Source organism: Podarcis raffonei, chromosome 16, assembly GCF_027172205.1.
Source record: "Podarcis raffonei isolate rPodRaf1 chromosome 16, rPodRaf1.pri, whole genome shotgun sequence".
In the NCBI taxonomy this organism is placed as follows: Eukaryota; Metazoa; Chordata; class Lepidosauria; order Squamata; family Lacertidae; genus Podarcis; species Podarcis raffonei.
Window position 1 is genome coordinate 1284591 of NC_070617.1, and position 14947 is coordinate 1299537.

Consider the following 14947-nt stretch of genomic DNA (forward strand, 5'->3'; position numbering starts at 1 on the left):
ATCATCTGCCAGTAGCCACAGCATAAAGATCAAGGTCTTCCTAAACCCCAAACTGGCTATCTTTGCTGACAGTTATGTTGCATCTACATGGTATTCTCTCAGCAGCACCATGAAATACGATATTAATGCTCTCGTTGCGTGATTCAGCATGATGGTGGATCTATCGGTATGCTCGGTAGATGCACATCTTGATCATTCTCCAGACTGCAAATCTAGTGAATTTACTACATGTTACTGGTGCCTGCTACTATGGGTTGTATCCAACATTAGTCATACTCAGAGCAGACCCATTGAATTCATGGACCTAAATTAGTTATTCCATTAATGTAAATGGGTCTGCTCTAAGCATTACTAACTTTGAATACAACCCTGTGCGTTTCTTGCTAATATATTCAACTCTTATCTAACCATACTGGTTACTCAATGGCCACTGAAGTTTTCACCTGGATTTCCAAAAGTATTTCTTTCTTTAAAAACCTTCTGAATATGAGACTTTTTATGTAGACTTCGCAAAAAAGTCATTTGTGGTTGATTAGTCTTATTCCAGGCTAATTTGTTTTCTGGGGGGCTTTTCAGTTGCTCTTGGTCATTACAAGCTGATGCCTCTCTTGCTGTCCATGTGATGAAGACCACAGAAGACCTGCTGAGATCAGATAAACATGTTGTGCTCATTGTCTCACAGAATCTGTGATTCTAAATAGGCAATTATTGTTCTTCCTAACTATCAAATTAAACATGATGACTCCTAATTTTCCACAAAGTCCCAAAGGAGCTTCAGTACTGATCACCAGCAAAACCATGCACAGAAGAAGGAAGTATGCTGTCAATAAACCTTGTATCATTCCATGCTGTGGCTAGAGACAGTCAGGGCTCTTGACACTTTGATCATTGATACTTTATCTTGTGCAGTTTGAGCTGTGCCTCTACCTACTGTGTGTCCATTCAAGCCATGCTTGAAGATAATGAGTATGAATGGGTGTGGAGAAGAATTTTTTTCTTGCAAGTTAGTGGCATTTCTAGTATTAGTACTAGTGTTTTTGCCTCAGGTAGTGTGCAAGATTCCAGATGTCAAATGTGGCACCAGTAACCCTCTTCCTATTTTTCATAAGTTCCACCATCCAGGAGATCTCACCATTGCTGGCATCGTGTCTATGATGTACATGTTTTCCAAACCAATAACGTTCATGGAATGTCCCTCAATGGACCTCTTTGATGGAACTTTGTAAGATTCTTTTAACTTTCCATTATACAGTTCACCAACGTGGCACCTGTGGGGTATGCATGCACCCCCAGAGATCTTCCCTGGTGCTCACAGGGTTCCCTCTTCCTTCGCTGAAATTAAACTTGAAAGACGCCTTATATTATAGCCAATAGAATAGGTTGCCCTGTGTGTTTGGTATGTGTTTCAAGTTTGCAAATGGGACTATGGCTCTCCAAAGCTTGGGTTGCCTGATATATTAAATAGCCTCTCCTATAAATCCCATGGAGGTTTGTCGGCTTTCCATGAGTGTCTGGTTGGCCACTATGTGAGAGAGCACTGGAAAAGATGGATCTTAGCTTAGAACCCCTGCAAACTGGGATTACCATCAAAGGAGTGATTCAACTAATGGGGTTGCAGGGACCTCCAGTGGTGATCTTAACTTCCACTTGTCTCTGATTGTCTTGGGCACAAAATATTGAAATAATTTGCATTCAACACACTAAATTTGCGTTAAAAATAGTTCGCTATCCAACAATCAGCTTCTACAGATAATAAATAGCCACAGTCCAAAATGATCATTCATATTTGGAAGCACAATTATTTTAAAAGGGTGGATGCTACCCTTACTAGTAAACTAGCTAAATTATTGAGTCATAAAACTCATATTATTTTCCAAAGAGAAGCAGCTCAGATGAAACATTAGCCCATGTTCTCTCATGAAGTTTAACCCCTCCCCGAATAAAAATGACATGAATTCCTAATTCATCTCCCCAGAACTTCCTCTATTCTGGGGAAACTCAACTCAATTTTGTATTTTGATTGTAATGGCAACCTCCAACCCTAAGATCACAGAAAAATTTTATATAAATATAGAAATAGAACCTCCAAGTGGTTTCCAAGGATATAAGATAGAGCAAAGTTCACTATTGTAGCCATCAAAACTAGGCCACTGTTCTTAAATGGAAGGTGAGGTATGGTTAAAAATGGTCCATTTTTAATTATTTCTGATAGTTCAGGGATTCTGCTCACTCTCATTTTATAAGGTGCAATTGGTGTGCATGTATACATTTTTAGAAATGAGACAATGTCAAATTCTGGATGTGCCAGTGCCATTCTGAAAACCAAAGCTAAGAAATTTAAATCTCCAAAATATGATGTGGGCAGGCGACTCTCAATGAGAACTTTGCAAACAGGTTCTCTCAAAATAGTATTGGGTGGCTGATCCCATGTGACAAAAAGCCAACTGTGCATGACAACGTTTCTTCATCCTTGGGATGGAAATAATTTGTAAATCCTCCAATTCTGAAGGAAACACAGTGTGACACAACATAAAACTCTCATTTCAGGGTCATGCTACAGATCTACCAGCATGTCCTGGCACTGATATTTGCTGTAGAGGAGATCAATGAAAATCCCAAGATTTTGCCTAATCTCACTTTGGGCTTCCATATTTACAATAGCTATTTCAATCCAAGATGGACCTACCAGGCCTCAATGGAGCTCTTCTCCACCCAGGGCAGATTCATCCCTAACTACAAATGTGATAATGTCAACAATCCAGTAGCTGTCATTGGGGGGCCCACCTCTGAAGTTTGTCTCCACATGGCAGATATCCTGCGCATCTACAAAATCCCACAGGTATGGCGTGCACCAGAGCATGGGAGTATAACAAGTAATTTTCACTTCACTTGTGTTTGGTGATTTGAAGTATTTGTAGGTTGTTTCCAAGGTCAGTTTGTACATTCAGAAAAGTTAAGTACTGAATATAGCCTTGCCTTCAGAATACAGAGTATTTTAATGTGTTGAGCCATCTGTAGGGGTTGGAGGTAAATATTTCAATGAAAAGGGGAAAGGATCAGCCTGATGTTCTCGCAGACATTGAGTCTGAAGAGGTCCACTCCTCCTGGGAAAGCTCCACTACTTAACTTATAAGTTAACTATGTATGTCAGTGCCAAGAAACCTATCTTAAGGACTTACATTTCCTCTTTGCCTTGTATATTTCAAACTCAGAGGAGGGATATGGAAGGAACTGTAGGTTTCCTCCAGGGAAAAACTGTAAATAAGCAGAAATGTTTGTTAATGTACCAATAAGTGCAAAGTTCTGTTTGCTTATCTTGTACACCTTCGTATTATAGAGGTGAAGTTCACAGGGGAAATGAAGGTCTGGTGTTTTTGAGGAAGGTATCCTTCAACACTTTTTTCAGAATGGGGGAGTGAAGGCAAGAATGAGAGAAAAAAATTGAAGAATAGTTTTATTATTTTTTTAAAAAAAATTGATTCTGCAAACTGCAATGTTTTCAGACAAGATCTGATGACATTATACATAACATATATACACTTATTTATCACTGTCAGACAAATCCAGACATAAAATAAAGCCAAAGTAAATAAACCACAGGTATGTGAAGGCTTTAAAAGTAGCAACTAGAACCATTTATAGCATATAAATGATAGTTAAACAAGACAAACATTCCAAAAAATGACCCTCATTTTACCAAGTAGAAGCAATTAAAGTATTCAAATATCCTGAGTCCTTGGCCATGTTCCTCTTTGCTTGGAAATGAAATCAAGTCAGACTAAATGAATATGGTTCTATTTTGTGAACCATAAATATGAAGCGTTACTTTTGACCCTACTCTCTCCAAGCATAGCTGGGGAAGCATAGCAGAAATGGGGAACATTTTCCAGCCCAAGGACCACATTCCCCCCTGAGCAACCTTTTGAGAGTTCTGCAATTTATTTATTTATTTATTTATTTATTTATTTACGGCTATTAGCCCATAAAATATGTACAAACATAAAAAAACACAGAGACATAAAGACCGATATATCCGACAACAGAAGGTGAACACCACGATGCAAGGGTGGGTCCTTGAGCAGAGCCAAATGACAGCTTGGGGCCAGGAGAGCTCCAAGGGACGGTTCACAGAAAAAGAAAAACTGAAGACGAGATCTGACATGCACTCTCATCATAACAGTCCGATTAGTTTTGATGTTGTTGTTGTTTTTTGGTGGTTTTTGAGTGTGAGATAACCGCATTCAGGAATCTCGCCACCTGCAGGAGTTCTGCAATTGATGGTTGAGGTGAGAGGCAGAAGTGGTAGTGCAGTGAATGTAAATGTTACCTTTGTACAGTAGGATAAGTCTTTTTACAGGCACCCCTCTGAATCTCCATCCAGACAAATAAAATGTCATAATCTCTGTTGAAGGTGTGTAGGAGAGCTAGTGGGGTGGTTCTTCCAGGGAGAGTTTCAAGGGCTAGCTTGAGAGCATTGGCAGGTCACACTGTCCAAAGCAGGGTCTGAGGTGTCCTAATCCTGGTGTATATGAATGCTCAGCCTGTTTGTACCTCGCAAACACATGAAATCCTCAGCAGCATTCAATAAATGCAGACTTCTTAATCAAGGTTAAATCTTCTTTAATGATTGGCATACAACTTCAACAGAATGAAACAACACAGAATTATCCCCTCCCTCTTTAATTTTGGGAATTTCCTGCTCTTTTGTCCTTCTTTCATTTCTTCAGCTCATATATGGCTCTGCTCCAGTGACCAAGCAGACAACCCAGACCGTTTTCTACCACCAGATGTTCCCAGATGTGGCTCATCATTATAAAGGGATTCTCCAACTACTGCTGCATTTCAGGTGACGTGGGTTGGGGTGCTGTCTGTGAGCGATGCCAATGGAGAGACATTTGTAAGCAACATACTTCCCCAGTTTGTCAAGAGAGGGATTTGCTTTGATTTCATTGAAAGATTCCCAGTAATGACTAACTCCAATGACATTGCTGTCATAGTGTCAGAAGGGATGGAAACAAGCAATATTGTCAAGAGAAGCACTGCTGATGCGGTGATCATTCAGGGGGAAATTGATACCATTATAATTTTGAGAATGTTTCACGAGTATTCACAACTTGAGGACACATCAGTAAAAGGAAAAGATAAAGTCTGGATTATGACAACTCAGATGGATTTCACATCAGTTCCATTCCAAAGGACTTGGGACATAGGCTTATTCCATGGTTCAATAGTCTTTGCTGTCCACTCAAAGGAAGTGTCAGCTTTCCAGAAATTTCTCCAGATGAGAAACCCTACTTCAGACAAAGAATATGGCTTTATCAAGGTATTTTGGGAAGAAGCATTTGAATGTTTTTCCCCGAGACCTATGGTCAACAGGCGGGATGGTGAGATCTGCAGTGGGAAGGAAAAGCTGGAGACTCTGCCTGCCTCTGTTTTTGAAATGAGCATGACAGGCCACAGCTACAGTGTTTACACTGCTGTCTTTGCTGTGGCACATGCATTGCATGCCATGCATTCATCGAGGTTCAAGCACAGAGCATTAGTGGATGAGGGAAGAATGAAGCTTCTGAGTCAACAGCTGTGGAAGGTAATGTCTTGAGGAAACTTATGCAGGAAACACCACCATATCTGGGAGAACAAAAAGTGGAATCCAGACAGTGTATAAAGCTGTCTATCAAGGCTATTTTGCATCTAAAAGCCAAATCCCTTAAGAAATTGAATGCATCACTTGGCATTGCATTCCTTTTAAAAACTGTAAATAATAGGTGCTAGGATTTTAGCAGTGGTTCAGAGGGAATTTGATCATTTCTTGATGGAAGCCAGTGTGTATGCATGGTTGTGTGTCTATGTAATAACTTTCATTAGATGTGTCACACAGGAAGAAAGGATTTAGGCTAATCCTGGCTTCCTGTCCTCCAACTTTTCTGTCAACTCCAAGTGTCATCACACAGTTTTGCTCTCAGTCCTCTCACAGATTCCATTTTGTTAAGTTTATCTAGGAAACATGAATAAACAGAGGAAGGCCAATTATATTGAATCAGACCGTTGGTCTGTCTAGCTCAGTGTTGTTTACACTGGCTGGCAGCTCCTTGGCAGCTCTGAAGATGTCAGAGACTGGACCTGGGAGGCGCTGCATGCAAAGCACATGCTCTATCACCGAGTTTGCCTTTCCCTTGTTGTTGTTTAGTCATTTAGTCGTGTCCGACTCTTCGTGACCCCCTGGACCAGAGCATGCCAGGCGCTTCTGTCTTCCACTGCCTCCTGCAGTTTGGTCAAACTCATGCTGTGTAGAGATTATTTATAGTTCACCCATTCTTTTAAGTAGGACCTAGAGATGGATGTGTACACCCTCCCCTTACTTATTCTTTTCCTCAGCCTTCAAGAGCCAGCTCCAAAACAGTTACTGGTCTACCCCCCCCCCTTCACAATATGCTTTATTCATATGAGTTGAATCCTGAGGAGCAAGTTGAACTCAAGAGCTACCAGATGCTGCTAGATATAAAGGCTATGTTCTACCTCCACAGTTGGAGTCCGTATGCCTCTGAATACTAACTGTTGAGAACCACATTGAGGACAAAGAAAGCCGACTTCATAAAACTTAGGGAAGTGCTGGGTGAGATCCCATGGACAGTAATACTAAAAGGAAAGGGAGTTCATGATGGCTGGGAGTTTGTTAAGAGGGAGATAGTAAAAGCACAACTTCAGGCAATACCAATGAGACGGAAACATGGAAGGTGCCTAAAGAAGCCAGGGTGGCTATCTAAAGAACTTTTAACTGAGTTAAGATTAAAAAAGGATGTGTACAAAAAATGGAAAAGGGGGGAAACCACCAAAGAGGAATTCAAACAAATAGCCAGCACGTGTAGACACAAAGTCAGAAAAGCTAACGCACAGAATGAACTCAGGCTTGCTAGAGAGGTTAAAAGCAACAAAAAAGGCTTTTATGGGTATGTTCGTAGCAAAAGGAAGAACAAAGAAACAGTGGGGTCACTCAGAGGAGAAGATGGTGAAATGCAAACAGGGGACACAGAAAGGGCTGAACTCCTCAATGCCTTCTTTGCCTCAGTCTTCTCCGATAAAGAAAACAATGCCCGACCTGAAGAATTTGGAGCAAATGATTCAGCAGAGGAAACATAGCCCAGAATAACTAAGGAGATAGTACAAGAATACTTGGCTAGTTTAGATGTATTCAAGTCTCCAGGGCCAGATGAACTGCATCCAAGAGTATTAAAAGAACTGGCAGATGTGATCTCAGAACCACTGGCAGTCATCTTTGAGAATTCCTGGAGAACAGGCGAAGTCCCGGCAGACTGGAGGAGGGCAAATGTTGTCCCTATTTTCAAAAAGGGGAAAAGAGAGGACCCAAATAATTACCGCCCAGTCAGTCTGACATCAATACCAGGGAAGATTCTGGAGCAGATCATTAAGCAAACAGTCTGTGAGCACCTAGAAAGAAATGCTGTGATCACCAATAGTCAGCATGGATTTCTGAAAAATAAGTCATGTCAGACTAACCTGATCTCGTTTTTTGACAGAATTACAAGCCTGGTAGATGAAGGGAATGCAGTGGATGTAGCCTACCTTGATTTCAGCAAGGCATTTGACAAGATGCCCCATGATATTCTTGTAAAGAAGCTGGTAAAATGCGATCTTGACTATGCTACCACTCAGTGGATTTGTAACTGGCTGACTGACCGAACCCAAAGGGTGCTCATAATGGTTCCTCTTCATCCTGGAGAAGAGTGACTAGTGGGGTGCCACAGGGTTCTGTCTTGGGCCCGGTCTTATTCAACATCTTTATCAACAACTTGGATGATGGACTCAAGGGCATCCTGATCACATTTGCAGATGACACCAAACTGGGAGGGGTGGCTAACACCCCAGAGGACAGGATCACACTTCAAGACGACCTTGACAAATTAGAGAACTGGGCCAAAACAAACAAGATGAATTTTAACAGGGAGAAATGTAAAGTATTGCACTTGGGCAAAAAAAATGAGAGGCACAAATACAAGATGGGTGACACCTGGCTTGAGAGCACTACATGTGAAAAGGATCTAGGAGTCTTGGTTGACCACAAACTTGACATGAGCCAACAGTGTGACGCGGCAGCTAAAAAAGCCAATGCAATTCTGGGCTGCATCAATAGGAGTATAGCATCTAGATCAAGGGAAGTAATAGTGCCACTGTATTCTGCTCTGGTCAGACCTCACCTGGAGTACTGTGTCCAGTTCTGGGCACCACAGTTCAAGAAGGACACTGACAAACTGGTATGTGTCCAGAGGAGGGCAACCAAAATGGTCAAAGGCCTGGAAACGATGCCTTATGAGGAACAGCTAAGGGAGCTGGGCATGTTTAGCCTGGAGAAGAGGAGGTTAAGGGGTGATATGATAGCCATGTTCAAATATATAAAAGGATGTCATATGGAGGAGGGAGAAAGGTTGTTTTCTGCTGCTCCAGAGAAGCGGACATGGAGCAATGGATCCAAACTGCAAGAAAGAAGATTCCACCTAAACATTAGGAAGAACTTCCTGACAGTCAGAGCTGTTCGACAGTGGAATTTGCTGCCAAGGAGTGTGGTGGAGTCTCCTTCTTTGGAGGTCTTTAAGCAGAGGCTTGACAACCATATGTCAGGAGTGCTCTGATGGTGTTTCCTGCTTGGCAGGGGGTTGGACTCGATGGCCCTTGTGGTCTCTTCCAACTCTATGATTCTATGATTCTATGACAATATTTTTCCTCCCAAGATTTCCATGGTTGGTCAGTGTGAGAACATGATGCTAGGCTAGGTGGCCATCCTCTGGTAGATCTGAGGTTCCACCAAAATACTGATTCATTACCCATATCCTTTAACACCCCTATCTTCTTGTTCTTATATTTCCTTCCAAAATTTAGCTCAACCATTTTGTGAGAAGAACCTCATTTAATAGCAGCTCTGGTGAAACAATTTCCTTCAATAAAAATGGAGAGTTAGAAATAATAATAATAATAATAATAATAATAATAAATTTTATTTATATCCCGCCCTCCCCAGCCGAAGCTGGGCTCAGGGCGGCTAACAACAATAAAACAATACAAAAGTACAACACAAACAACACTCTAAAATCATTCATTATAAAATTAATTAAATTCAAGCCACTGGCCACTATTGGGCCAGAGCTCCGCGAAGATTGCCGAGGGAGGGAGTCAGGCTGTGCCCTGGCCAAAGGCCTGGCGGAACAGCTCTGTCTTGCAGGCCCTGCGGAAAGATGTCAAGTCCCGCAGGGCCCTAGTCTCTTGTGACAGAGTGTTCCACCAGGTCGGAGCCACAGCCGAAAAAGCCCTGGCTCTAGTTGAGGCCAGCCTAACTTCTCTGTGGCCTGGGACCTTCAAGATATTTTTATTTGAAGACCGTAAGTTTCTCTGTGGGGCATACCAGGAGAGGCGGTCCCGTAGGTACGAGGGTCCAAGGCCGTATAGGGCTTTAAAGGTTAAAACCAGCACCTTAAACCTGATCCTGTACTCCACCGGGAGCCAGTGCAGTTGATATAGCACCGGATGAATGTGATCTCGCAGCGAAGACCCCGTAAGGAGTCTCGCTGCAGCATTCTGCACCCGCTGGAGTTTCTGGGTCAGTCTTAAGGGCAGCCCCACGTAGAGCGAGTTACAATAATCCAGTCTGGAGGTGACCGTCGCGTGGATCACAGTGGCTAGGTCAGGGCGAGAGAGGTAAGGAGCCAACTGCTTAGCTTGGCGGAGATGGAAAAATGCCGCCTTTGTTATAGCTGCAATCTGCGCCTCCATGGAAAGGGAGGTGTCGAAGATTACACCCAAACTCTTAACGGACGGTGCTGGCACTAACTGCGCCCCCGCAAGAGATGGGAGTTGCCCCCCCAATCCCATATCGTCCCGTCCCAGCCACAGGACCTCTGTCTTCGAAGGATTTAGCTTCAACCGGCTCCCACGTAACCATCCAGCCACAGCTTCCAGACATCTGGTCAGTGTGTCTGGGGCCGAGTCAGGATGGCCATCCATCAACAGATAGAGTTGGGTGTCATCGGCATACTGATGGCAACCCAGCCCAAAACTCCGGACAAGCTGGGCGAGGGGGCGCATAAAGATGTTGAAAAGCATTGGGGAGAGTATCGCACCCTGAGGTACTCCACACACCAAGGAGTGGCGCGATGACAATTCCCCCCCAAGCGCCACCCTCTGTCCCCGACCAGAGAGAAACGAGCGCAGCCATTGAAGGACTGTGCCCTGGATCCCCACGTCGGCAAGGCGGTGGTCCATAAGTTCATGATCGACCATGTCGAAAGCTGCTGACAGATCTAGAAGAATCAGCAGCCCCGACCCGCCTCGATCCAGCTGTCTACGAAGATCATCTGTTAGGGCAACCAGAGCTGTCTCGGTCCCATGACCAGCGCGGAAGCCAGACTGGAATGGATCCAGAGCCGATGTTTCATCCAGAAACCCACCAAGCTGTTCAGCAACCGCTCTCTCAATCACCTTACCCAGGAACGGAAGATTCGAAACCGGGCGGTAATTGGATAGATCTAAAGGATCTAATGATGTTTTCTTTAAGAGCGGGCGCACCACTGCCTCCTTCAGTTCCCCTGGGAATGTCCCCGTGCCAAGGGACAAATTGATGATATCCCCCAGGAGGGCCCGCACCTCGTCTGGACACGCTCTAATCAGCCAAGACGGGCACGGGTCGAGAGGACAGGTGGTGGGCTTTCCAGCTCGGAGGAGTCTGTCCACATCGGCTGGGGATATCCGGTCAAAGTGGTCCAATACTGGACCCGAGGACAGTCGAGGGGCCTCCAGTTCCTTTATTGTATCCAAATTGGCAGGGAGGTCATGGCGGAGCAACAAGACCTTCTCCGCAAAAAAGCTCGCAAATGCCTCACAGCCGTGTGTCAAATTGTTATTTAAATTTGGCTGTCCTTCAAGGGACGTTAAAGACCTGATTATACTAAATAATTGCGCCGGGCGAGAGCTAGCGGATGCAATGGAGGCCGAGAAGTAAGACTTCTTAGCAGCCTTCACCGCCATCTCGTAGGTTTTCATAAAAGCCCTATAAGATGTTCTTGAGGCTCCGTCACGGGCACCCCGCCATACTCGCTCTAGCCGTCTGAGGTCCCGCTTCATTTTCCGGAGCTCCTCGGTAAACCAGGGAGCCCGGTTTCTGCGGGGTCGCAGAGGGCGCTTCGGTGCGATCTCATCGATGGCTGCCAGGAGCTGGATATTCCAGCCCTCAACAAGCTCAGTCAATGAGTCGCCAGGGGGAGCAAGGTCCCGCAAGGCTTGGCGGAATCTATCAGGGTCCATCAGCCTCTGCGGGCGAGCCCAAATCGGCTCGGCACCTAAGCAGGGTGGGGGTGGAAAGTCAATCCTGGCTTTCAGAGCGTAGTGATCAGACCATGGCACCTTCATCGAAGGAGACATGATCACATCTATACCTACACCAAAGATCAAATCCAGCGTGTGGCCTGCTTGATGTGTGGGGCCCGAAACAAACTGGGAGAGCCCTAGTGTCGCCATGGAAGACACCAGGTCCAGAGCCTGTGAGGAGGGAGTGGCATCAGCATGGATGTTGAAGTCCCCCAATACCAATAGGTTAGGGAACTCCAAGGCCCAGCCGGCCACCGCCTCCAATAGGCCTGACAGGGTGGCTGCTGGTGCGCTAGGTGGCCGGTACACCAGCCAGACAGCCAAGCTCTCCTCGGAGCCCCACACTAGGCCAACACATTCAATGCCGGGGATCGATGGTGATGGTAGAGCCCTGAAAGAACAATCTTCCCGGATTAATAATGCCACCCCTCCCCCCCGGCCCACAGTCCGTGACTGGTGGAGGACGGAGAAACCCGGGGGCGCCATCTCTCTTAAGGTAACTGTTGCCCCTTCGCGCACCCAGGTCTCCGTCACACAAGCCAGGTCGACCCCCTGCGAGATAAAGAAATCTCGCAGGGTGGCGGTTTTGTTGCCTATAGACCTGGCATTGCACAGCACCAGTGACGGAGGTGAGTAGTCCTTGCTCGCCCTACCCTCGTCCCTCGGGATGAGGCGCAGATTGGAAGGGGTACGAGCATATCCATATCTCGATCCCCTTCGCCTATAACATCTGCCCCCACCGCCATACCTCCCTCGCCCCTCCACGGTAGCAATCCCAAGCCCAAGAAACAGGATTTGATATCATCAATTGGGTAACATTCCCAAACCAGTCCTTTCTGAGAGCCAGAGTTGGAAAGATAGACCCCATGGCACCACGGGAAGAAACATTCACCATTTCTGTGAATGCTATTGTGTGGCCCAAGAGCTTTAATCAGGTAAAGGCCATTCAGGTTGTGCTATAGTCAAGCATTCTGTGGTTCACAGGTCGCTCTGGGAACCTTTGATTGAATTTTTTTGGTCAAATGTTTTCAACAAGCTTGTCAAGCAGGTAGAAATTGATGAAAGAAAGAAAGAAAAGAAAGGGAGGGAGGGGGGGACAAGAAGTCTATTAGAGCACCCTTTGCAAATGTAAGTTTGGATGAACTGGGTTCTGCAAATGTTCATAGACAAGTGATCATTTATCTGATTCAGGTATAATCCAGTAGGCGCAGAAAAGGGAGTCTTGCTCCAGATTGCAAAATGAAACAAAATCCTCCTTGATTTCCAATAACCCTTGAGGTACAAACTTGCAGAAATTAAAACATTCTTTTCTTTCATGTATGGACAGGCACAGCCCCTTTCTGTGTGCAATGACAATTGTCACCCAGGGTATCAGAAGGCCAAGAAGGAAGGGAAGCCATTTTGCTGCTATGATTGCATTCCATGTCCGGAAGGGAAGATCTCAAACCAGAAGGGTAAGAAATATTGTGCACACAGTTTATCAGGGATATTGACATCAGGATATAGAGAGAGTCATTTCCCTTGTGTCAAAAGAGTGGTTCACAATTCTACAATGGTGGTAGCTGCTGATATGAATGAAGATGCAATCTGATAAACTGACATGTAGTCAGCATAACCCAGTCCAAGAAGCCAAACCCTCCCTGATGACGCCACCTGCACAGCCAGTGGTTTACCTCCAGTATTTTCCTCTCTCTTCCTGGGACACGACCTTCAACAGGAAGGAGTTATGAAAAGACCACCTGTGCCTCAAGGCTCTTTAGTTTTCTGCCCTGAGTCGCACAGCCCCTTGCTATACATTGAAGGTTGTTGTGGCAGTATTGTGAGTTCCCAGATGGATCAGAAGGAAAGGGTTGTGGTGAGTGGGCTTTACAAGACTTGGCAATTTCTCTGCCACATCCTGAATCTTTGCACCTGGAAGACATCACACATGATACATAAATTCCATTCATGAATTGTAAAACATCTTAAAGCAATCTAACAATAAAATATCAACAATGGAATGTCGCAGTTTTCAAAAGGTCATGTCAAAGTGACACATACCAAACTCATTCATTTGTTTTAAAGACTTATGCCCCACCTTTCAGTCTATTGCCTCTTGAGGTGAACTGCAAAAGAACAGGAAGCAACATGTACTCATCCCAGACCCAGCTGTTGGGATATAGTTCCATTCTACCTTAAAAGCAACAGGCATGACTGTTGTGTGTCACATGCCTGTTTGCATTTCCAGCACAGTCTGCTGGGAACTTCTGTTTGTATATTGCTTTTGCTTTGCTGCTATTTTGCTGGAGACGAAGGGATGCAGACATGTTTTCCTTGGTTCCTGAACTATGCTGAAAAAACACCTGTAAATAATGCTTACACATGTCTCTGTCCGCCACTTCTGTTGTGAGGATTTATTCACTCTGCTGATAAGAGTGTGCACAGCTTCTGAATGTTTCAGAGGCTCCTGTCGCTGACTGATGCTGTTTTGGGAACTGGAGTTCTTCCGGCTGCTGGCCGGTGGCTGGAGCCAGCTGGGGGCCTGCCAAATTCCTCCATCTCCCCAGCAGCATCCCAGCACCAGCAGCTCAAAATCTTCTGTGTGATTTAGTGGGCCAAAGTGTGCTTTCTTGCAGCTCTGCAGTACAAAAGAAATTGACAATTGGTGCTGTCAACTGCCTTTGTACAGTAGGTGCAGAATGTTCTTGCTGACAGGGAAAGGGTTAACAGTGGTCCCTGCAGCTGATCCTTCAGCAGTCAGTGGAAATGGAAAGGCTGCCCTTCTTCAGACCAAGAGGAGAAGTAGTAAGGAAAGACATATTCATTGACAAAACAGCATCCAGTGCTGCTGGGTTGCTCATCTGTGAGAACAACATCTTTCAAATATTTATATTTCCATTTTTAACCTGACAGCATTCATCCAGGTCTTTCTCATATTTAGATTTGATTATTTCAGACCTGATGTTTTGTTTTCCAGACACGGAGAACTGTTTCCAGTGTCCAGAAGATCAGTTTCCAAATGACGACCAGGATTCATGTAATCCAAAATACATAACCTTCCTGACGTATGAAGAACCTTTGGGAATCACTTTGACCAGTTCTGCTCTTTCCTTGTCTTTCATCACAGCTTTGGTGCTGGGAATCTTCATTATGCACAGGGACACTCCCATAGTCAAAGCCAACAACCGCAGCCTCACCTATGTTCTCCTTCTCTCCCTCCTTCTCTCCTTTCTTTGTGTTTTGCTATTCATTGGCCAGCCTGAAAGTCTCACCTGTCTTCTTCAACAAACCACATTTGGCATAATCTTTTCAGTGGCAATTTCTTGTGTGTTGGCCAAAACCATCATTGTAGTTCTGGCTTTCATGGCCACCAAACCAGGGAGCAGGATGAGGATGTGGGCAGGAAGAAGACTGTCCATTTCCATTGTTCTTTCCTGCTCCCTTACACAAGTCGCCATTTGCATTGTGTGGCTGGCAATATCTCCTCCGTTCCCAGATTTAGACATGCATTTAGTGACCAAAGAGATTGTATTGCAATGTAATGAAGGATCACCCTTCATGTTCTATTGTGCTCTGGGCTTTATGGGCTTCCTGGCCA